General features: G+C 52.8%; 2 pseudogenes; one reads left to right on the top strand and one right to left on the bottom strand.

Annotated features, from left to right (window-relative positions):
* Positions 1–6033: 6033 nt before the first annotated feature.
* Positions 6034–11354, bottom strand: LOC144274158 (acetylcholinesterase pseudogene; annotated as a pseudogene).
* Positions 11355–13068: 1714 nt separating this feature from the next.
* Positions 13069–18861, top strand: LOC144274157 (acetylcholinesterase pseudogene; annotated as a pseudogene).
* Positions 18862–23336: the final 4475 nt, after the last annotated feature.

Raw genomic sequence — 23336 nt, 5'->3', positions numbered from 1 at the left:
GATTGCGGACTCCTGGGTTTTATCCTCAGCTTTGGGAAGGGAGTGGGGTCTAGTGGGCTAGAGTGTCGGGCTCTGGGAGCCAGGGCTCCTGGGTTCTATCCCCAGGTCTGGGAAAGGAATGGGGTATGGTGGGTTATACCACTGTGGGACTGGAGTCAAGAGTTCTGGTACAGGCAAACTGGTTGAAACTATAATCAACAACAATATTGTCAGACATATAGATGAACATAATTTGTTGAGGAAGAGTCAGCAAGGTTTTAGTAAAGGGAAATCATGCCTCACTAATCTACTAGAATTCTTTGAGGTGGTCAACAAGCGTGTGGCCCAAGGGGATCCAGCGGATATAGTGTACTTAGATTTTCAGAAAGTCTTTGACAAGGTCCCTCACCAAAGGGTCTTATGCAAAGAAAGCTGCTATGGGATAAGAGCGAACGTGCTGTCATGGATTAGTAACTGGTTAAAAGACAGGAGAGAAAGGATAGGAATAAATGGTCAGTTTTCAGAATGGAGAGAGGTAAATAGTGGTGTCCCCCAGTGGCCTGTTCTGGGACCAGTTCTATTCCACAAATTCATAAATGATCTGGAAAAAGGGGTAAACAGTGAGGTGGCAAAATTTGCAGGTGATACAAAATTACTAAAGATGGCTAAGACCCAGGCAGACTGCGAAGAGCTACAAAAGGATCTCTCAAAATTGGGTGACTGGGCAACAAAATGGCAGATGAAATTTAATGTTGATAAATGCAAAGAGGCGCATATTGGAAAGCATAATCCCAACTATACATATAAAATGATGGGGTCTAAATGGGCTGTTCCCATTCAAGAAAGAGATCTTGGAGTCATTGTGGATAGGTCTCTGAAAACATCCACTCCATGTGCAGCGGCAGTCCAAAAAGAAAGCAGAATGCTGGGAATAATTAAGAAAGGGATAGATAATAGGACAGAAAATATCATGTTGCCTTCATATAAATCCATGGTATGCCCACATCTTGAACACTGTGTGCAGATGCAGTCGTCCCATCTCAAAAAAGAGATACTGGAATTGGAAAAGGTTCAGAGAAGGGCAAGAAAAATGATTTGGGGTATGGAACGGCTTCCGTATGAGGAGAGATGAATAAGACTGGGACTTTTCAGCTTGGAAAAAAGATGGCTAAGGGGAGATATGATTGAGGTCTATAAAATCATGACTGGTGTAGAGAAAGTAGATAAGGAAGTGTTGTTTACTGCTTCTCATAACACAAGAACTAGGGGTCCCCAAATTAAATTAATAGGCAGCAGGTTTAAAATGAATAAAAGGAAGTATTTCTTCACACAGCGCACAGTCACCCTGTGGAACTCCTTGCCGGAGGATGTTGTGAAGGGCAAGACCATAACAAGGTTCAGAAAAGAACTAGATAAATTCATGGAGGATTGGTCCATCAGTGGCTGTTAGCCAGGATGATCAGGGATGGTGTCCCTAGCCTCTGTTTGCCAGAAGCTGGGAATGGGTGACAGGGGATGGATCACTTGATGATTCCCTGTTCTGTTCCTTCCCTGTGGGGTACCTGGCATTGGCCACTGTGCGAAGACAGGATCCTGGGCTAGATGGACCTTTGGTCTGACTCAGTAGGGCCATTCTTATGTTCTTATGCTCTGGGAAGGCAGTGGGGACCAGTGAGTGAGAGCAGGGGGTGCTGGGAGCCAGGACTCTTTGGGTTCTCTCCCCAGTTCTGAGAATGGGGTCTGTAGAAAGGGTATTAGGTGGGTAACTGCCTAGACTGATCCCAATTCCTGCTGTTCTTCCACTTCATTCACTCCCTGGACCCCTCTGTCCCTATCTCTGAGCCAGTGGGTCCCCGGGTAGCACAGACTCACCTGCCCTTCTCCTTGGCACACTCACAGTCGTGTCTTGTGTCTCAGCAGGAATGGGAGCTGGGTGGATGCCTCAGATGGCAAGATTAAGAGTCAGGGAGCAGCCACGGGGACTTATTTATCCTCAAATCCATGTTCTCATTGGGCTGTGCACACACGGGGGAAGGAGGATTGGGGCCAACTGGGTGGAGCTGCAGGGGAGGAGTCAAGGGCTTTGGGAACAGAGATCCAGTTGGGTTCACTGAGTGAGAGGTCTAGGGCCTGAAGGGCCGTGATCCCTGAATTGCAGCCACCTCTGCGGAGGGGCAGCTGGGTAACAGGAAATGAACTGGGGATCCTGTGTCCAAAGAAAGCACAGTGTTGATTTTTGGGTAGGGGGCAAAATGGAAGAAGTAAAGGAGGTGTTTAGCCAGGGGACCCAGGCGCATTCCCCACCCTGGAAGGATAGTGCCTGGGGATGTTGAGTGACAAGCGGGGCTTATGGCTAATGAGCAGGTGAGCACTTGCTGTAGCCCAGCACCAGTCTGGGGCATTTGAGTCTGCACCGACTCCAAGGGGAGGGTGCCCCCTAGTGAGTCCCCACACCCCTCCCTGCTGCATTGATCCCCCTAATGCCACGCTGGGGTATGGAGGTCAGCACAGACTGTGAGGGGAGAGGACCCCTAGTGAGTGAATGCGTCCCTGTGGTAGGGCACATCCAAATGCCACACGCCTTCTTGTCAACTTGATTGAATTGGCCTCGTTAGTACTGACCCCGCGCTTGCTAAGGCAACTCCCATCTTTTCAGGTGCTGTATATTTATACCTGCCTACTGTATTTTCACTCCATGCATTGATAAAGAGGGTTATAGCCCACGAAAGCTTGTGCCCAAATACATTGGTTAGACTCTAAGATGCCACTAGGACTCCTTGTTGTTTTTGCTGATACACATCTGAAAGCTACCCCTCTGAAACCTGTCTGGGGACAGCACCGCTGCCCAGCTCCCTGTAGCATCTGCAGATTTTCCAAGGTCTCCTTTTCAAATCCTGCCCTTGCTTCAGCCCTCTTAGCTTGGGAGAGCCGCTCCAGGCGAGATCCTGGTTCTGACATCATGTGATTGAGTCAGGATCATTAATGACAGCTCTGGGCATCTTTGTTCCTCCTGGGAGGGTGGGAGTGGGTCTGAAATTGCCCGAAGGTCCTGGGCTGCTTCTTAACCTCATTTGGCAATAGGGGTTTTGTTTCTTCTAGTTGCCACCACTAGTCACAAGTTGGTCACTGTTGACCCAAGTTGGGTGAGTCATGGCAGAATGCTGACTGCATATTACTTTGGCGTGGCAGAAGTCAACGTTTATTTCTTTATAATTTTGATGGATAATATCAAAGTTCGTTTTAAAGGATTTTTTTCAATTTTTATTAATTTCAGCTTTTGGGAAATTCTGGGGGCAGGTCAGACAATTATTTAATGGCAGGTGAGAGCCAATAAGTTAAAGTTTCATGCACTGTAAAACATCAATTGTCAACCCCCCCTCTCAAAAGATATAAAGTAAGTTGAACTTCAATACATTTTCAAGCGGGATTTTCCTTATTTTGGGTATCTGTACATTTCATTGATTATCAATGGAAATATTTTTCCATCAGATTGTGTGTGCGCAGTGAAATCGATGTATTATGACGTGTACCGATGTATTGTAATCTTTCCAAGCCTAATATCGCTAAGGAGATTTAGCATAGATATCTGGGGCAGCAAGAAAGCAGGGGAGTTTCTGCTGGGTGGGATTGCGGAGAACTGGCAGAGCTGTGGAGGGGGGAAGCCCACAGCTGGGAAATCAAGGGGCTGTGGCTCAGGACCTGTGGGGAGTGGGGAGAAGTGAGGGCTTGGATGGGGCAGGGGCTGCAGGAGGAGACTGATGGTGATCGGCAGAGCTGGGGGAGAGGGATGGAGCCCAGAGCCGTGATAGCAGGGGGATCAGATTGGGATTGAGGAGCGTCGGTGGAGCTGTGGGGAGAGGGGAAGCCCAGGGCAGTGAGGGAAGAGCCAGGGGCTTGTGTGTCAGGAGTGAATAGAGATTAGGTGAATTTTTTCCCTGGGGCTAATTAATGCATCCTCGTCCTGTTCGTTCTTCTGTTGATCCAAACAAGTCACACGTTGGGTAATCAGTTGACTTGTGTGTGCGTGTTCTTTCCGTGCCCCGTGCAGCTCTGCGCAGATCACCGGTTCAGCAGGCCTCGATAGCCCTACCCAGCATGGCTAAGTGCCGTAGGAGGGATCGTCATTAGTAACCCTGTTGAGGCCACTCGGTGCTTCTGTCCCGGGAGCTGCAATGTCCTTCGAAGATACTGCAGCATGTTCGTTCAGCAGAGCTCGATGTTACTCGGAAACGAAGACCACAGGCTCAGTCCGGTGGCGAAGGCGCTCAGCCAGGTTTATTGTCCACGAAGCCCGGTCCTGGCTCCCTGGGTCAATGTCTACACTGCCACTCACACATGTATTAATACCTACCCCTAACAGCCAACGGGACCTGCAACCCCTGAGCTCCATTGCCCAACCCTAACACCCTAATTATAACCTGGCTCCCCAAATCTGACTACCTGACTCTAACTCTTAAGCCTGTAACCCTTAAACCTACTCCTCGTCATCCCGCCCCTTCGCTCTCCTCACAGCCATAGCTGGCTTCAGACCCCAGATTTTAGGTCTGAGCCAGCCCCATGCCCAACCCCACTTCCTTCCTTGCCTATCCAGATTGTAAACCCAGCACGGCCCAGTCCAGCCCGCGTGCAAAGTGCCACTCACCCTGTCAGAGCAGGAGAAATAATAATAGATACAGCAGTTAACGATGGGAGAAATGATGGTTCAATGCTTCTGCAACTGAGGTCTGAGTTGAACTGAGAGAACTGAGCCATAGGGCATGCTGGAAGTCAGGATCTGGCGGGCTTGCCCTTCCAGGGGATGGGCGTTTTGCAAGAGTTGTGCCAAGCCCATGTGCTCTAGGGGTTTGTGCCACCAGCCCCGGTTACTGGGACAATGATTAGGTGGTTGAACAGGGGCCTTTCTCCTCTAGGGGAGGCTGGATCTGATGTGGGGAGGGGCAGGGAAGGGAGAACCAGCTGGTTCAGGGGATGGGGAAAGGGACATGCGGCCTTTACTCTCTCTCTCGAGGGCTCTGGTTCCAGATTTTGTCATTCCCATCTGTGTGCACTGAGTTGTGGAGGCTCAGCCCAACCCCCAGGTGGGCCAGGGCCCCTGTCCCAAACTCCACCAGCTCCTGAGCAGGGAGGCTGAGGAATGACTGGACCACAGAGTCCCTGCCCCTCAGAGGAGATCTGTGCAGGGAATGGGGTCATGGGGAGTGGGTGCTGTGTGCATTTGGGGCACTCTCCTTGTCCCTATACCCACTTCGCCAACTCCCCATACCCTGCCAGCTGGCTGAGAAAACATCTGTCTCTGTGGCTTGTATTGTATAGTGGCCCACAAACGTCATCAATAAACCACCAATTTCCTTCGACTCCCTGGTGTGTACAGTTCTTCCTCACAGTCCAGTGAGCACCATCCAGGAGGGGATTGGGGCTAGTGGGTTAGAGCAGAGAGGCCGGGGGTCAGGATTCCTGGGTTCTCTCCCAAGGACTGGGAGGAGAGTGGGATCTAGCGGTTAGAGCAGAGGGGCCTGGGAGTTAGGACTCCTGGGTGTTATCCCTTGTCTGAGGACTAGAGGGGATCTAAGGGTTAGAGAAGTGTGAGCTGGAAGTCAAGACGCCTGGGTTCTATCGCAGACCTTGGAGGGCATTGGGGTCTAGTTGGTTAGACCGGAGAGGCTGGGAGTCAGGACTCCTGCGTTCCATATCTCTGGGTGCAGAGTGTGATCTCTGCACTTTGTCATTTGCCTCTTCAAACACCAGAGCAGCATTTACCCCCGATGTAATCTTTGTTCCCCATTATCTCAACACAACTCCCATCACACCAACACTCTCTCTCTCTCCTACTCAGGAGGAGCTAATCAACCTCACACACCAGGGCTCTGTCTCCAGACTGAATATGCTTTAATGCACTGGGGGTGGAGGAATTGCAGAGGGAGGGTCAATCCATGGATTCCCAGCTGGTTCATTAGCAGGATCCTCGTTAATGAATTGGCAGGCACTAACAGGAACTGGATCCTCTGGTCTGCATGGAGGGTTCCCCCCATAAGGGGATTGTAATTGCTCAGCTCTTCATTCACGGCCCCCCAGGCTGGGCAGGTCTGCTCCTGTGGAACACACAATGAGTGGGGTTAACAGCAGTGGGGAGGAGCTCAGGCTCTGCGGGGGTTTGTCTACTTGTAAACAGGAGAGAAGATCTGCAGAGGAAACCAGGTGCTGCACAGGCTCAGCATGGGATGCTCATCTCTTACGGTCAGTGCTAATCTCTGTGCACTAGGGGGTGCTTTTCTGCAAAGAGTGTCTTGGGGGGGAGTCAGGAGGGAGCTGTCCCCCCACATTTAGTGCCCCCCAGTAATATATTCTAGCAGTAGGGGACGCTGTTCTGCTAGAGATCCCGTGTTTCGCAGCATCTGTGACCCCAGGGTCCAACGTGGAAGCTTCTGTTCTGCCTCCCATAAGCGGCCCCCTGGCACACGGGATTCCCAGTGGCTATTGGATTCTCCTTGAATCCCTGTCTTACACTGTCATAAATATAAAGGGAAGGGTAAACCCCTTTAAAATCCCTCCTGGCCAGAGGAAAACTCCTCTCACCTGTAAAGGGTTAAGAAGCTAAACTTAACCTCGCTGGCACCTGACCAAAATGACCAATGAGGAGACAAGATATTTTCAAAAGCTGAGAGGAGGGAGAGAAACAAAGGGTCTGTGGCTGTCTGTATGCTGCCTTTGCCAGGGATAGTCCAGGAATGGAGTCTTAGAACTTTTAGTAAGTAATTTAGCTAGGTACGTGTTAGATTATGATTTCTTTAAATGGCTGAGAAAAGAATTGTGCTGAATAGAATAACTATTTCTGTCTGTGTATCTTTTTTGTAACTTAAGTTTTTGCCTAGAGGGATTCTCTATGTTTTGAATCTAATTACCCTGTAAGGTATCTACTATCCTGATTTTACAGAGGGGATTTCTTTACTTTTATTTACTCCTATTTCTATTAAAAGTCTTCTTGTAAGAAAATTGAATGCTTTTTCATTGTTCTCAGATCCAAGGGTTTGGGTCTGTGGTCACCTATGCAAATTGGTGAGGCTTTTTACCAAACCTTTTCCAGGAAGTGGGGTGCAAGGTTTTGGGAAGTATTTGGGGGGAAAGACGTTTCCAAACAGCTGCTGCCCCAGTAACCAGTATTTGTTTGGTGGTGGTAGCGGCCAATCAAAGAACAAAGGGTGGAATATTTTGTACCTTGGGGAACTTTTTGACCTAAGCTGGTAAAGATAAGCTTAGGAGGTTTTCATGCAGGTCCCCACATCTATACCTAGCGTTCAGAGTGGGGGGGGGAACCTTGACATACACAGTGGCTGCATCCCTCCCGAGAGCCGGCTGTATGTCATTCTTTCTTTGCCACCGTTCTCTTCTGTGTCATTACAGACCACTTACCCTCAGTGTTCTCGGATCCGTCTCTTCATCCCCGGCCACCCTACCGGGAATCCCTCTGTCGGAGCTCATGCCTCCTCCCCTGAAATGGGGGCTACGTGGGGAGCCGATGGAGAGGAAACAAGGTTGTCATCTTCCTACCCAGAGGAGCTGAGCAAGAGAAGATGGGGTAGAACCTGGGGCTGCCCCACAGCAGATGGGATCTGGAGTTCCCAGGATATGCAAGTTCTCCCCCAGACAGGAGAATGGAGCATCTCTAGGAGACCAGAAGATCCCATGGAAAAGGGAATGTGAGCTGGGATCTTTTGCTTCTGGAGGGGAACCATCTCCAATCCAGCCCAAGTGTTGGGGGCCTTGATGGCTGAGAGGGGTGGGGAGAGACGGGGCCTTTCCCCTCTAGGGCTGCCATCCTCTCATCCCACTGATGCTCACCTGGGACCTTTGGTTTCTCTGACAGCATTGATGCCAAGAATTCACAGCGTGAGGCGGGTAATGCCTTCTCAGCTTTGGGCGGCTTCAGGCTGATGCGCTCAAAGTTCTCCTTTGCGGGGTCGTAGGTGGGCCACTGCTTCCCGCTGCCCTCTCCCACCATGGGTTTCCTGCATGGAAAATGAACATGCCTCACTGAGGTTAGCACTGTGGCTTGGTGGGGAAAGGAACGTGCCCCAGCTGGTGTCTAACATCCCAGATGCAGGGGTGATTAGGAGCCAACTTGAAAAGTTTGGCCTCTTTCCAAAATGGCTGCCATCCCATATTGTTGCAAATGAGAGGGATGCCAGAGGCTGCCCTCAGTTAAGATGGGTGCTGCCTCCCAGTCTTTTCATATGGGGTGATGCTACAGGTTGCCCTTTATAAACATGGGCACTTTATTCCGTTGTTCTCCATGAAATTGAAGCAACAGGCGGCCCTGAGTAATAATGGCTACCATTGGCCTACGACCCTTTGTAAAATGAGACTTCCTCTAGGGAAGATGGCCACTGTTTTCCATTGTTTGCAATGGGTCCGAAGCCAGGCTCCCTCAGCCAAGATGGGCATCCTTTGTGCTCACAGACCGATCAGGGCAGTGTGGGGAGCAGAGCAACATGCGGGGTGTGGCGGGGGGGAGCATGGCCAGGGAATGTGGGGGCATAGATAGGAGGATCTGAACTGGAAGGGAGCGTCTAGTGTTGCTCTTACTTAAGATGGCGTCTCTCACTTGTCCTTTCAACTAGGATGCTGCCCTTACAAATCTCACTGTGATCAGGGAGATTGAAGCCACAAGCTGTCCTGAGTCAGCTGCCATTTGCCTACAGCCCTTGCACATGGCAGCCAGGTTGTCCCTAGGAAAGGTGGCCTCCAGAGATACTAGTGGAATGGAGGGTGTTGTCATCCCCATACAATGAGACTCTATCATCTGGTTTCCCCGCAAATACAGAACAGAATTATTTATTGAACGCTTTTGCCTTTTCTGCATTTCTATCAATAATTCTGCCATGTCCACCTTCTAAAGGACCAATCCTATTGTAAGGATTCTTTTTATTCCTAATATATTCAGAGAACTCCTTATTGTCCTAAATTCTGCTGGACATAGATTTCTCTGTGTGTCTCTTTGCTTCCTTTATCAATTTTCTATAATTCCTAATGTCTGATTTATATTCATTACTGTCAATTTGTGCTTTCTTCCATGTGTGATATATTATGTTTTTGTTTTTTACAGCTGCCTTCCCTTCCCTAATCTGGGAAGAAATTGGCCCAAGCTGGGTGGCTATAACCAGAACGGGGAATGTTGAAGAGGTTTCTTTTGGGGTTTTGCTTGTTTATTTTTCATGCAAGGGAGCATGTCTTTTTTTTTTTTATCTATGCTCTAATGTGTGCTTAACAGTTACATCACCACAGTTTCCTCAGGCAGAGATGTGAAAAAAACGCATCCCTGACTGACACAGCTGTGCTGACCTCACCCCTAGGGGAGCTGTAGTTTTGATGATGGAAAGATGCCTTTGTCAATGTAGCTGCTGTTTTCTGGGAGGGTGATTCTTCCCAACTACTGGAGCAACTGCGTTTGCTGCCGCAGGTTGCATCGACAGGATGAGCTGACGTAGCCATGCCCGTAAAGTGTTCGTAGCATTAACATCCCCTGCATTTGTGCGGCAGGGCTGGGAAAGGGCAGGCAGAGCTTTGAGGTCATTCGCTACTCGCTGAAAACCTTGTTTCCTTGAATGAGGATGGGTGTGTTCGTAGGACCAGAGACATCCTGATGCGGGAAGAAGAGAATTATCCCTAACCTATAACTAGAGGGCTCAGATTTTACCTCCCTGAAGTAATTTCAGCTCTAGATCAGGGCTTCACCCAAATAGGTTAACTGTTTTTCAAAGAGACCCTTTCTTTGCCATGGCATTGAGCTGGGTCTTTCCAGATGTTGCGGACACCTGGCCAAAGAGTTACAGCGGCTCTCATGGTCTGGCTCAGGGGGACAAGAGGAATGTGAGGGATTTCCTTACCCGGCGCTGTCAAACACCTCAGCATACTGCATCACCTTGTGGCTCAGCGCTACCTCAGCCTCCGTGTGGTTGGCTCCTACCACGGACGCCGGGGTTCTGAACAGGTAGGGCAGCTCAGAGCCGGGTGGCACCCCCGTCCACTCAGATATAGTCAAGCCGCTAGTGCGGTGGGCGAAGTGGTAGGTGTAGACAGGACTGCCGGCCTCTGCCTCTCGCCTAGCCACCTCTGCTACTGGGCACACAAAGAGGTAGTCACCAAAGATTTGATCCATGGCCCATCGGTACTGCCCTTCCCCCTGCTCCTCACCCTCCTGGCTGTATCTCTGTGCCATGGCCTGGACGGCCTCTTCTGGTGCCCCGGGCGCTATTAGCCTCACAACATACAGCAGTTCCTCCCAGCCGATGTTGCTGGAATTCTCCAAGCTGAATCTCGGGGCAGCAAATAGCAGTATGTCGGAGCCTTCACTGGTGGTGAAACCGGCCACGATGGGCATCAGCTGGCTGTGCTCAGCCTGCAAGAGTCTTGGTGGTGTATCAGGGAGGAAATCCCGGTCTGGTGTTGGCACAAAGGGCAATCCCAGCTGCTTCTTGCGGCTCAAGACGGAGAACTCGTGTTTGGGGAATTCCCCTGCTTTCTTCCCCTGCAGGCAGCCCACCAGGGCCATGCTGTTACTGTTGGAGCAGCCCAGTTGCCGGCCCAGCCTCTGGCCTCTCTCCTTGGCCTCCTCAAGTGAAATCTAAGCCCATGGTGTGTTTGGGGTGCCACTCATCAGCACGGTGCTGGTGAAAAGGGGCCAGCTCCCTGGGTAGAGGAGGTGGAAGCTGACCGACGCAGCCCCAGCATCCTGTTCAGCGAATATGAAATGGGCTGGGTCCCTGCCAAAGGCGTCTGCATTGTCCCTCAGCCAGTGCGTTGCCAAGTGCTGGTCCCACAGGCCGGCATTCTCCGTGGTGTCCGGGGGCAGGGACAGGAAGCCCAGAGCCCCCAGCTGGTAGTTCATGGAGGTCACAATCACTTTTGTGTGGCAGCTAAGAAGCTCCCATTATCGAGGTCTAGTGAGGCTGTACCTGAGAAGAACCCCCCGCCATGGATCCAAACAATGACAGGGACCGGTGTGTGGGGCCGGGGATGGGATACCCAGATGTTGAGGAAGAGGCAGTCTTCGGACTGCAGTGTTTTGGGTGTGAACGTTTCAGCCTCAGGGTAACCAGTAAGTGGAGGCTGGAGGCAGGCATTGCCGAAGCTGGTGGCCTCCAGGACGTGGCTCCAGGGTAGGTGGGGAAGCAGCTTCTGGAAGCGCAAGGCGCCCACAGGGGGCTCAGCGTAGGGGATGCCCAGGAAGACTGTCACTCTTCTGGAGCTGACCGGGAGGTGCTTGCCCCGGATAGGGCCGGTGGTGGTGAGCACCACGGTGCCATAGTCATCGGAGCCAGAGCTGGGGCCCGGTAGGGAAAGGAGGAGCAGCAGAGGATCATAGGAAGGAGTCCAAGCATCACAGCAGTTGGAAGGAAACACTGCCCCGTCTCTGCGAGGGAGTTATTGGGAAAGGTATGGGGCCTTTCCCCCTAGGGGGTGCTGGTTCCCATCCAGAGCCAGCTACATAAATATAGACTTGAACAGAGGGGTAAAGGGAGTGGAGGAAGTGGAATAGCAGCTAGAATTGGGATCACTCTTGGTAATTACTCACTTGATACCCTCTCTACAGATCCCATTCTCAGAGCTGGGCGTAGAACCCAGGAGTCCCGGTCCCCATCCCCACCACTCTAACCCACTAGACCCCCACTCCCCTTCCAGAGTTGGGGATTGAACCGAAGAGTCCTGGTCCCTGGCCCACCCTGCTGTAACCCACTAGATCCCACTCCTCTTCCAGAGCTGGGAATAGAACCCAAGAGTCCTTGTCCCCAGCCCCCCTGCTCTAACCCACTAGATCCCTCTCCTGTCCCAGAGCCAGGGACAGCAAGGGAAGGGAGCATCTGATCTGCCTTCTCTGCCTTTGGTTGTTTCCTCCTGGCTGTGCAGTGAATTCTCACTACTGAGCCCATTGCCTGCCTGCCTCCTCCTGGCACCCAACAGGCCCGAACCAGCAAGGATCCCCGAGAGAGCATCTGCCCAAGGAGAGCTCGGGGTCACAGCTGCTGGGCTCAGGGATACAATTCTGGCAGGCGCTGTGAAAGGCAACTTCAGGCAGGACACCTGGGTTCTATTCCCAGCTCTGGGAGGGGAGTGGGGTCAATTGGTGAGAGCAGTGGGGGCTGGGAGACAGGATTTCCGGGTTCTATCCCCAGCTCCGGGAGGGGAGTGGGGTCTAGTCAAGTAGAGCAGGGGTGGGAGCTGGGTTCTATCCCCAATTGTGGGAGCGGACGTTGTGGTCACCCCACAACCTCTTCCACTCCGTTCCCCAAGAACTCAGTTCCACTCCAGTCTGGTCGCTCTGGTCCCTGTATTTGGCACACAGCAAAGCTACGCTCAGTTGATCAGACTCAAGCGTAGGGGGCGGGCGTAGGGCCTACCCCACACCCAAAGCTACGCAGCAAACCTCTTCCTTTGTAGACATTTACACATTACTCGGCATTGGCGACACATTGCATCCCGTATTTTGGGACTGGCTCCGTCACTTTGCAGGAACAAATCCCTCTGTAGCATGCACTGTCCATGCACTGTCATTGGACGACTTACTGTTTCCCTCATCTTACGTTCCAGGCTTCTCTTGTCCATTTTTATCATGCCCATCGTAAATGGCTCCCTGGGGGTTCCCCCTTATTTCAGCTCAGACAGACTTTCTGCTTCCAGCCTGCTGATTTATTTACCTCCCTAATCCTGTCTCCCAAGAGATGAGGCCTCACCCATGTCCAATTATTGATGTCAAGCCAGGTCTACAGGAGAATGGGGTCTAGTGGTTAGAGCAAGGGGCTGGGAGGCAGGACTCTTGGGTTTTATCCCCAACTCTGGGTGGGGAGTGAGGCCTAATGGGTTAGAGCAGGAGGCCTGGGAGTCAGGGATGACACAGATCTGGGACTGGGAGAACGGGGTGACTGTCCAGATGCTGTATTTTCGAAAGGGGATCAAGGCTGATATGGGGAGCTCCCACAGCTGTCTGGATTTGGGTGGCTGGGACTGGATGGGAGCCAGCGCCCCCTAGAGGGGAAAGACCCCAGATCTCATTCCCTATAACTTCCTCTGGGGGGGGTTTCCCTTCCAGCTGCCGCGATGCTGGGACTCCTCCCTGCGCGCCCCTGCCTGCTCCTCCTCTCCCTGGCGGGCCCCAGCTCTTGGCTCCGATGACAACGGCACTGTGGTGCTCACCACCAGTGGCCCCATCCGGGGCAAGCGCCTCCCGGCCGGCTCCAGCACAGTGATGGCCTTACTGGGCATCCCCTAGGCCGAGCCCCCCATGAGGGCCTTGTGCTTCCAGAAGCCAAAACCCCACCAGCCCTGGAGCCACGTCTTGGAGGCCACCAGCTTTGGCGACGCCTGCCTCCAGCCTCCACTTACTGGTTACCCTGGTGCCTATATTTGCAAATCCAAGATACCGCAGTCCGAGGACTGCCTCTTCCTCAACATTTGGGTGCCCCATCCCCAGCCCTGTGAGCCAGCCCCCGTCCTCGTCTGGATCCATGGCATGGCTTTTGTCTCTGGTGTAGCCTCCCTCGACGTCTGCGATGGGCGCTTCTTAGCCGCCACCAAGAACGTGATCGTGGCCTCCATGAACTACCGGCTGGGGGCGCTGGGCTTCCTGTCTCTGCCCCCAGCCACCCCAGGGAACGCCGGCCTGTGGGATGAGCGCCTGGCGCTGCGGTGGCTGCGGGACAACGCGGCCGCCTTCGGCGGGGACCCAGCTCGTTTGATGCTCGTTGGCCAGTGCGCTGGCAGTTCCTCAGTGGGCTTCCACCTACTCTCCCCGAGGAGCCAGCCCCTCTTCATCCGCGCTGTGCCACAGAGCGGAGCCCCGTCAGCACCATGGATTTGGAGTTCCCTGGAGGAGGCCAAGGAGAGAGGCCAGAGGCTGGGCCAGCTGCTGGGCTGCACCGATAGAGATGAGACCGGCCTGGTAGGCTGCCTGCAGGGGAAGGCAGCAGGGGAGTTCCCCAAACACGAGTTCGCCATCTTGCGCCGCAGGAAGCAGCTGGGGTTTCCCTTTGTGCCGACAGGAGGTGGGGATTTTCTTCCTGATACACCATCAAGACTCCTGCAGGCTAAGCAGAGCCAGCCTATGCCCATCCTGACCGGCATCAATGCCAGCGAAGGCTCCTGCATAGTAATCTATGCTGGCTCCAGATTCAATGTGGAGAACGCCAGCTCCATCAGCTGGGACGAGCTGCTGCAGGTGGTGAGGATGATAGTTCCAGAGGCACCAGAAGAGGCCGTCCGGGCCGTGGCACTGCGGTACAGCCAGGAGGAAAAGGGGTAGGGTGAAGCACGGTACCGATGGGCCATGGATCAAATCCTTGGTGACTACTTCATTGTGTGTCCAGTAGCCGAGATGGCTGGGCGAGAGGTGGAGACCGGCAGTCCCGTGTATGCCTACTACTTCACCAACCACAGCAGTGGTTTGTTCACACCTGGGTGGATGGGGGTACCGCAAGGCTCTGAATTGCCCTACCTGTTCAGGACCCTGGCATCTGTGGGAGGAGCCAGCCACACGCCCATGGAGGCCGAGGTGGGGCTGAGCTGCAGGGTGATGCAGTACTTCGCGGTGTACCCCTGGAGTGGGTAAGGGAATCCCCCAGAATCCTCTTGTGCCCCTGATCCAGACCGTGAGAGCAGCTCTAACTCTTTGGCCAGGTGTCCACAATATGCAGGAATATTCTCAATGCCATGGCAAAGAAGGGGTCCCTTTGAAAAATAGATAATCTCTTTGGTTGAAGCCCCTGACCTAGAGCTGAACTTACTTCAGGGAGGTAATATCTGAGCCCCTTGATTCCAGGTTAGCGATAATTCCCTTCTTCCCACATCAGGATGTCGCTGGTCCTATGAATACGCCCATCCTCATTCAAGGAAACAAGGTTTTCAGCGAGTAGTGAATGACCTCAAAGCTCTGCCTGCCCTTTCCCAGCCCTGCTGCACAAACGCAGGGGATGTTTATGCTACAAACACTATACGGGCATGGCTACGTCAGCTCATCATGTTGATACAACCTGCAGCAGCAAACGGGGTTGCTCCAGCTGGGGAGGAACATCAGCTGCCCAACAAATTGGGACCGACATTGACAAAAGCATCTTTCCATCAACATAACTACAGCTCCCCTAGGGGCTAGGTCAGCACAGCTGTGGCAGTCAGGTGTGTGGGTTTTTTCACATCTCTGACTGAGACAATAGTGGCAACATAACTGTAAGCAGTGTCAGGATGAGCTCCACCCTGACATCTGGTGGTGAGGTGTGGCAAGTTGTGGAAAAGAACTTCAGGGGCCAATCTCATTTGCATAGGCACACCCACCCCATCTAGAATGAGGCCATAGCTGCCCAAATGGTCACTTTGGCTGCTGTGGGATCCCCAGTGTCTCTGTTATTGGGGCAGGAAGAATAAATTGTTATTACCCTGATTATGGGAACTGTGCTTGGAACTGTACGTGGCCTTTTGTTATGATGGAGGGATTCACCATCAACTAAGTAGCACTCGCTAGGCAAGGGTCATGGGTTCCAAAACTGTGTGAATGGAGAGAGGCTGGGGACAAGTATTAATACTTGGTGGTATGGGCTCCTTGGCGAGGGACTTACATGGTAATTGCACTTCCTCCTCTCTCCACTGTGGAATATCAGAGCTAATTTTGATTTCATTAGAAGTCTAGTTATAGGCTGCTGAGCTCACTTTGGGCTGACAGTGCACCAGCACTGGGGCTCCCCTACTACAAGCTGAATTCACCTAAGAGCTGAAATCACTGAGTGTTGTGTTAAGTAGTGGGGGCACCTGAAGATATATTGTGGAGCAGTTTGCGGGACGGCTGGAGTGCCTTGAGGACTGGCTGGTGAAGCAGGTGAAGCAGTTTGACGCGGAGCAGTTGTGGATGGCAGGAGCCGCTTGTGAGCCGTGGAGCTGAGCGAAGGAGTTTGTGGGGCAGCTGGTGGAGCGGAGCACCGCTATGGAGTTATGGGGTGGTCAGCTTCAGATCATGTAAGGTGTGTCTTACCCCCGTCTCATTTCCACCCAGGTTGGGAGGTAAAGCTCCGCAGATAAACTTTCGAACTCTGGGGCTGCCCTGACCAGGGACAGAGACTTTTGGGGCATTGGACTTTTGGGACTTTGGGTGATTTGGGGTTGCTGGACTCAAGAACCAAAGGGAAAGGGCATGCCCCAATTTGCTTAGGGTGGGTTTTTTTTTGCTCATGGGTTGTGTTATGAATCCTGTTGGTGGTGTTTCCCCAACATAATGCCACATTGTTTCTCTCTGTTATTAAAAGGCTTTTGCTACACTCAGACTATGTGCTTGCGAGAGGGGAAGTATTGCCTCTTGGAGGCGCCCAGCGGGGGTGGTATATATTTGTCCCAGGTCACTGGGTGGGGGCTTGAGCCGGTTTGCATTGTGTTATTGGAATGGATCCCCTAGATACTGAACCTGGCCCTTGTTGCTGCCAACTCTGATGGGCAGAAGGGTTACATAACTTTTAAGCATACACCGGGGGATAGATAAGAAGACATACTCCCTTGCACTAAAAATAAGCAAGCAAAACCTCAACAAAATGTCTTCAACGTCCCCCATTCTAGTCCTAACCATCCAGCTTGGGACCATTGATTCTCAGATTAGGGAAGTGAAAGCAGTTGGGAAAATTAAAAAAATAATATCCAATACATAGAAAAAAGGGACGGTTGATAGTAATGAATATAAATCAGACATTAGGAATTGTAGACATCTGATAAAGGAAGCAAAGAGACACATGGAGAAATTTATGGTCAGCAGAGTTGGGGACAATAAGGAGTTGTTTGAATATATTAGGAATAAAAAGAATCCTGATAATGGGATTGGTCCATTTATTATTAGGTGGAAACGGCAGAATTATCAATAGTAATGCAGAAAAGGTAGACGTGTTCAATAAATAATTCTGTTCTGTATTTGGGGAAAAAAACAGATGATATAGTCTCATTGCATGGGGATGATAACACTCTTTCTATTCCACTAAAGTCTTGGGAGGATGTTAAACAGAGGCTATTAAACTTAGACATTTCTAAATCAGCAGGGCCAGATAATTTACACCCAAGTGTTTTAAAAGAGCTGGCTGAGGAGCTTGCTGGCCTGTCTATGTTGATTTTTAGTACATCTTGGAGCAGCGGGAAAGTTCCACAAGACTGGACGATAGTAAATGTTGTACCAATTTATAAAAAGGGTAAATGGAATGAACTGGGTAAGCATAGGGCTGTAGTAAAATGGCAGCCAACTCAGGGCAGCTTGTGGCAACAATTTCATTGAGCGCAGTGGGAGATGGTAGCCATTTTTAGTTAGGGCAGCATGTGACATCATCCTGTTTGGAAGGACAAGTGAGAGGGGCCATCTTAAGTGAGGGCAAATGGTGGCTTCAGACTGCCTTCCAGTTTAGACCCTCCTATCTGCACTCCCATGATCACTAACACTGCAGTGTCCTCTCTGTCGCCCTCATCCATATTGTTCAGACTGCCACAGTGCTTCTTCCTATGTCTGTCAGCCCATGTTCCCTGAGGGAAGCCTGGCTTCAGTCCCATTGGAAACAGTGGCCATCTTTCCTAGAGGCAGTCTCCCTTTAGAAAGGGCTGTAGGCCAATGGCAGCCATCATGACTCATGTCAGCCTGTGGCTTCAATGTCATCAAGATCAATGGGAGATAGCCACCATCTTTATTAAGGGCAACCTGTAGTGTCACCCCATATAAGGAGAACAAGTGGAAGCAGCCATCTTAACTGAGAGCAGCCTCTGGCTTCACTCTCATTGGGAACAATAGGGAATGGCAGCCATTTTGGAAAGGGGCCAAACTTTGCAAATTGGCTCCTAATGACCCCTGCCTCCAGGAGACAGACTCTGGCCAGAGCCCGTTCCTGTCTCTGTTAAGCCCGGGTACTAACTCTGTGTGCTCTGTTGAATTTCTCCCTAGGATCCCCTTCAAGAGAGAGCAGTGGCCCCTCTATGACCCCATAAAACAGAACTTCTTCCGCATTGGACTAGAGTCATTTGAGGTTGAGAAGATGCCCCTCACCCAATGCTGCAGCATCTTGGCATCACTACTTGTAAAGAAGCTGAGCCCCACAGGTGAGCATCAGTGGGGTGAGAGACAGCAACCCCAGAGGGGAAAGGCCCCATGCCCCCCTCCCTCTGAGCCAGGCAAATCCCCCCACCCCTGGGGTTGGATTGGAGCTGGCACCCCATAGAGGGTGCCACTAGTACCCTGGAATACATTCCCATTTCCAGGGGATCTTCTGGGCTCCTCGAGATGGTCCATTCTCCTGCCTGGGGTAGTTCTCGCATCCCCTGGGAACTCCAGAACCCATCTGCTGTGGAAAGCCACAGGTTCTGACCCATCTTCACTTGCTCGACTCCTCCAGGAGGGCAATGACACCCATGTTTCCTGTATCAGCCCAACCCAATGTGCCCCCATTCCAGCAGAGGGGGCTTGAGCTCAGAGAGGGATTCCCAGCAGGGTAAGTGGGAGTGAAGGGATGGATCCAATGACAATGGGGGCTCTGGGCAGGTGGCCCGTAATGGCATGGAAGAGAAAAGAGGCAATGACAGAAAGAAACACAGCTGGCTCTGGGGAGGGGCGCGGCCGCTGTGTAACTGTGTAGCACAGGGAGCGAAGAAGAATCCAATAGTTACTAGGAATCTTGTGTGCCAGGGGGCCTCTTCTGGGAGGCAGAAGAGAACCTTGCACGTTGGACACCGGGGTTCACAGATGCTGGGAGACACGGGAACTCCACCAGCACAGCATCCCCTACTGCTAGAATATAGCACTGGGGGGGAGCCCTGACCGTGCCGGGACAGCCCCCTGCTGAGCCCCCCATGCCGCTCTTTGCAGCAAAGCGCCCCCTAGTGCACGGGGATTAGCACTGACTGCTGGGGGTGAGCGTCCCACACCGAGCCCACGCAGCGCCTGGTTTCCCCTGCAGGTCTCCCCTCCCGTTTGCAAATAGACCAAACCCTGCATAGTCTGAGCTCATCCCCACTGCTGTTAACCCCACTCGCTGTGTGTCTCACAGGAGCAGAGCCAGGACGTGCCCAGCCCGGGGGGCTGTGAATGAAGAGCTGAGCACTTACAATCCCCTGATGGGGGGAACCCTCCCTGCAGACAAGAGCATCCAGTTCCTGTTAGCGCCTGCCGATTCATTAACGAGGATCCTGCTAATAAACCCCCTGGGAATCCATGGATTGACCCTCCCTCTGCAACTCCTCCACCCCGAGTGCATTAAAGCATATTCAGGGGATGGATCACTTGATGATTCCCTGTTCTGTTCATTCCCTCTGGGGCACCTGGCGTTGGCCACTGTAGGAAGACAGGACACTGGGCTGGATGGTCCTTTGGTCTGACCCAGTGTGGCCGTTCTTATGTTCTTATGTTTAGTCTGGAGACAGAACCCTGGTGTGTGCGGTTGATTAGCTGCCCCTGAACAGGGGGGACAGCGTGCGTGTGTGTGTGTGTGTGTGTGTGTGTGTATGATAGAAGAGCTGTGTTTGTGTGTGTGTGTGTGTGTAAGGGTTCTGGATTGGAGTGCTTTATATATATATGCAGGGATGGCAGTTGTGAAGGTGTGGGCTCTATCCCTGGGACCTGAGTCAGAGATCCCCATCCTCCCCCACCCCAATCCTGGGAGTTAACACGCTTCTGTGCAATGCAGATGCTGTTAACCTGTGGTACTCCTTGCTGCAAGATATTGCCCTTAAGGCTCATGCTCCTGCCCCCTCACACACACTGTGGCTGATTCATACTTGCCACCCACCTCCCCTCTGCCACTAATTCTCTCCGCCCCCCCGCCACTCCCAGGTGAGCCACCAGTCCCACCCTGTGCCCTTGGTCGGCCTCGCCCGCCCCCAGCTGTTCCTGGCTTTGCTGAGGGTAGCACTGGTGGATGGGATGTACTGAGACTGAGGGAGGGAATTTGGAATGTTCTTGCCCCTGGCAAGGGGATGGGAGAGATCTTGGGTGCTATCCCCTCCAGGGCACCACTGACCCCAGTAGCACCAGGGGCCGCTGTGCTGCAGGGACTCAGTAGGGGGCGCTCTCCCCTTGCAGTCAGTGCTGACCCCAATGGCACCAGGGGGCACTGTGCTGCAGGGAGCCCTACAAAAACATCAGCAAGAAGCAATGGGCAGATTCAAGCGGTCCAAGGGCCTTTATTCACACAAAGAGGCTAGTGGCCTGATAGGTGGACTGATCCCCTCCCCTCTTAGGGCTGGGAGACCTGAACCTCCTTCTTGTGGGGGTCGTACCACACCAGCAGGATCAACTGGGCATTTCCGACCCTGAACTCCACCCAGCACCCGTCGCTCTGCAAGACGAGCCTGCTGTCCTGACCCAGCCACATCCAGACAGGCTGGCGGCTCTTCAGCAGCTCCATGGCCCGGCTGAAGCAGGCAGCCAGCCCCTCCGTCATCAGCCCCTTCTCCTCCAGCTCATTCTTCTTCCTCAGCACTTCGGTCTGGCTCAGGTCTTCACTGCAGTGAACCACGTCTTCCATGGGGTGCTCTACCCGGGGGCTGCGGGGTCTCGGGTGGGGGCCGTGTGCCCTCTGCTGAGTTCAGTTCTGAAGGAGGTCGGTGATCAATTTGCTCCCAGGTTTTGGGGCCAGATCAGCTGTTCAATCTCCTCCCCCTAGATGACAAGGTGGGAAATACATGGGTTTTGGCTCCCCCTGGTCAGATCCATGGGCCCATCCAGCCCAGCATCCTGGCCCCATGCCACCCTAGATCAACGGGCCCATCAATCTGGTATCACCCCTCCTCCCTGGATCAGACCCATAGGCCCATCTAGCCCCGTATTCCCCCACCTCCTTTTTGCCCCAGATCAGAACCAGGGGCACATCCACCCCCACCCTCTCACACCACCCTGATATCCTCCCCCATCACCATCCTGGGTCAGACCCATAGGCCCATCTAGCCTGGTATCCCGCCTCCCTAGATCAGACCAGTGCACCCATCTAGCAACCTACGGAGAGCCAAGCTCCTAACAGATCCGATGCCCACTAGCCAGAGGCTGATGCTAGAAATCCAGGGCCAATTTGCCACCTTGTGTACATTGCAGCCTCCCTCTGCAGCCTGGGGGGGCCGGGGGGGGCACTCACAGGTTTAAACCTGTGTCAGTGGTGGATTCTCTGCCACTTGAAGCCTGTCAGTCATGATTTGAGGATGCCAGGAACTGAGCCAAAGGTTCAGGTCTATCACAGGAGTGGGTTGGCGAGGTTCTGTGGCCTGCGACGGGCAGGAGGTCAGACTAGAGGATCAGGACCCGGGCTGTGGCCCCGCCCATGCTCCACGCTTGGGCCTGCGTCCTGGAGGTTGGGCCAGTGCTCAGGCCGGCTGGTAGCCCGGGAGTCAGAGCGGCTGGGGCCTCAGGTGGAAGGGGCAGGGCCAGGGCCTGGCCTCCCCAAAATGGGGGTTCACATGCCCCCCGTGCCTTCTGACCTTAAAGTCTATGAGTCCAAGGTCAGTGGATCCGGGGCAAGTGACTCCTGTGGGGGATCTGTCCCGTCGCCTTTACACGGTAGGTGATGGAGAAATTGAGAAGAGTCGGGCAGGGGGCAGCTGAAGAGGTGCAACGTCAGATGATGTGTCCCATTTCCCCCACAACTCTAATCCCTCTGTGACGCTCAGCTGGGATCCTCGCCCATGGATGCCAGCTCCTTCCCCCATACCCTAGGGACACCAGCTTATCTGCCTCCTCTGCCCTACACACACAGCTCCCAGCTATTGACCTTCAGCTCCCAAGGACTTTGGCCCTGGCCCAGACGCAAGCAGGATGGAGCAACCTCCCCCCCCCCCCAGGTCTTTGTCTCTTTCCCCTGAAACTGTCAACTGAGCAGGAGAAACTGCTTCTCAAACACACACACACACACAGAGTGGATAAACAGGATTGTTCCCATGCTCCAGAAGGGGAAACTGAGGCACAGAGCAGGGAGAAGTACCCTGTGCCCCTCCCAGAGCTGGGGCTAGAACCCAGGAGTCCTAGCTCTCAACCCCCACTGCTCTAACCCACTCGCCTCCCAGAGCTGGAGACAGAACCCAGGAGTCCTGTCTCCCAGTCCCTTCCTGCTCTAACCACTTGACACCACTCCCTCCCAGAGCTGGGCACAGAACCCAGGAGTCCTGTCTCCCAGTCCCCTCCCGCTCTAACCACTTGACCCCATTCCCTCCCAGAGCTGGGCACAGAAGCCAGGAGTCCTGGCTCCCAGCCCTCACTAGTCCAACCCAGGAGAGAATATTTACTCCTTCTCATTATTTACTCCATCTCCTAACACAAAAACTAGGGGTCACCCAATTAAATTAATAGGCAGCAGGCTTAAAACAAACACAAGAAAGTATTTCTTCACACAGTCAACCTGTGGAACTCCTTGCCAGGGGATGTTGTGAAGGACAAGACTATAACAGGGTTCAAAAAAGAACTAGATACATTCATGGAGGATGGGTCCATCAATGGCTACTAGCCAGGATGGGTAGGGATGGTGGCCCTAGCCTCTGTTTGCCAGAAGCTGGGAATGGGTGACAGGGGATGGATCACTTGATGATCATCTGTTCTGTTCATTCTCTCTGGGGCACCTGGCACTGGCCACTGTGGGAAGACAGGATCCTGGGCTAGATGGACTCTTGGTCTCACCCAGTATGGCCGTTGTTATGTTCTTAATTCTCAAGTCTCCTGAGCTGTGTTCAGAGCACTGGGGACTGGTGCATGGAGCAGAGATTAAAGGCCCCAATGGATGTTTTTCCTCCTTGTTTTTTTCCCGTATAAATAGGAGAAGGAGGGTCATATCTCAGCTCCATGGTGCTGGGGGAACGCTTGCTAGAGGACGCTCATGCAGCCTGGGACCTTTCTCAGCTATTCATTGCAGGAGGGTGGAAAGGGGTTTGAACCGTTAACAAAAGAAATTTTCCAGATGGAAAATGAGGTTAATACGCCTCCCCAACCCTGTCTGTATTTAGACTGTCTCTCGCTGTGTGTCTGGGCAGCGCCCAGCACTACGGGGCCCTGATCTCAGCTGGGGCACGGTCTGTCTCTTGCTGTGTGTCTGTGCAGCGCCCGGCTCAACAGGGCCCTGATCTCAGCTGCGGCCTCTGAGTGTTGCAAAAGCAGCTGTTTAACGGGCTCTGTAACGAAGCCAGACAGGTACATTTTAGAACATTGCTTGTGGCAGTTTCTCCCAGAGACACCTATGTGCTTTAATTAACTAGTAATCTCCGCTCCCCCAAGCTCTTTCCTCACCTGGGACCTCTGGTTTTCAATGTCTGGGATGGTTTCCCCTCCCTCCAGGATTGCTGTTGCACAAATTTCAGAGGCACCTATCGGCGGCAACCGATATCAGCACGAGACGATC

Source organism: Eretmochelys imbricata, chromosome 14 (assembly GCF_965152235.1).
Source record: "Eretmochelys imbricata isolate rEreImb1 chromosome 14, rEreImb1.hap1, whole genome shotgun sequence".
In the NCBI taxonomy this organism is placed as follows: Eukaryota; Metazoa; Chordata; order Testudines; family Cheloniidae; genus Eretmochelys; species Eretmochelys imbricata.
Note: the sequence above shows the minus strand (reverse complement) of the source record. Positions and strands in the feature narration are given on the sequence as shown.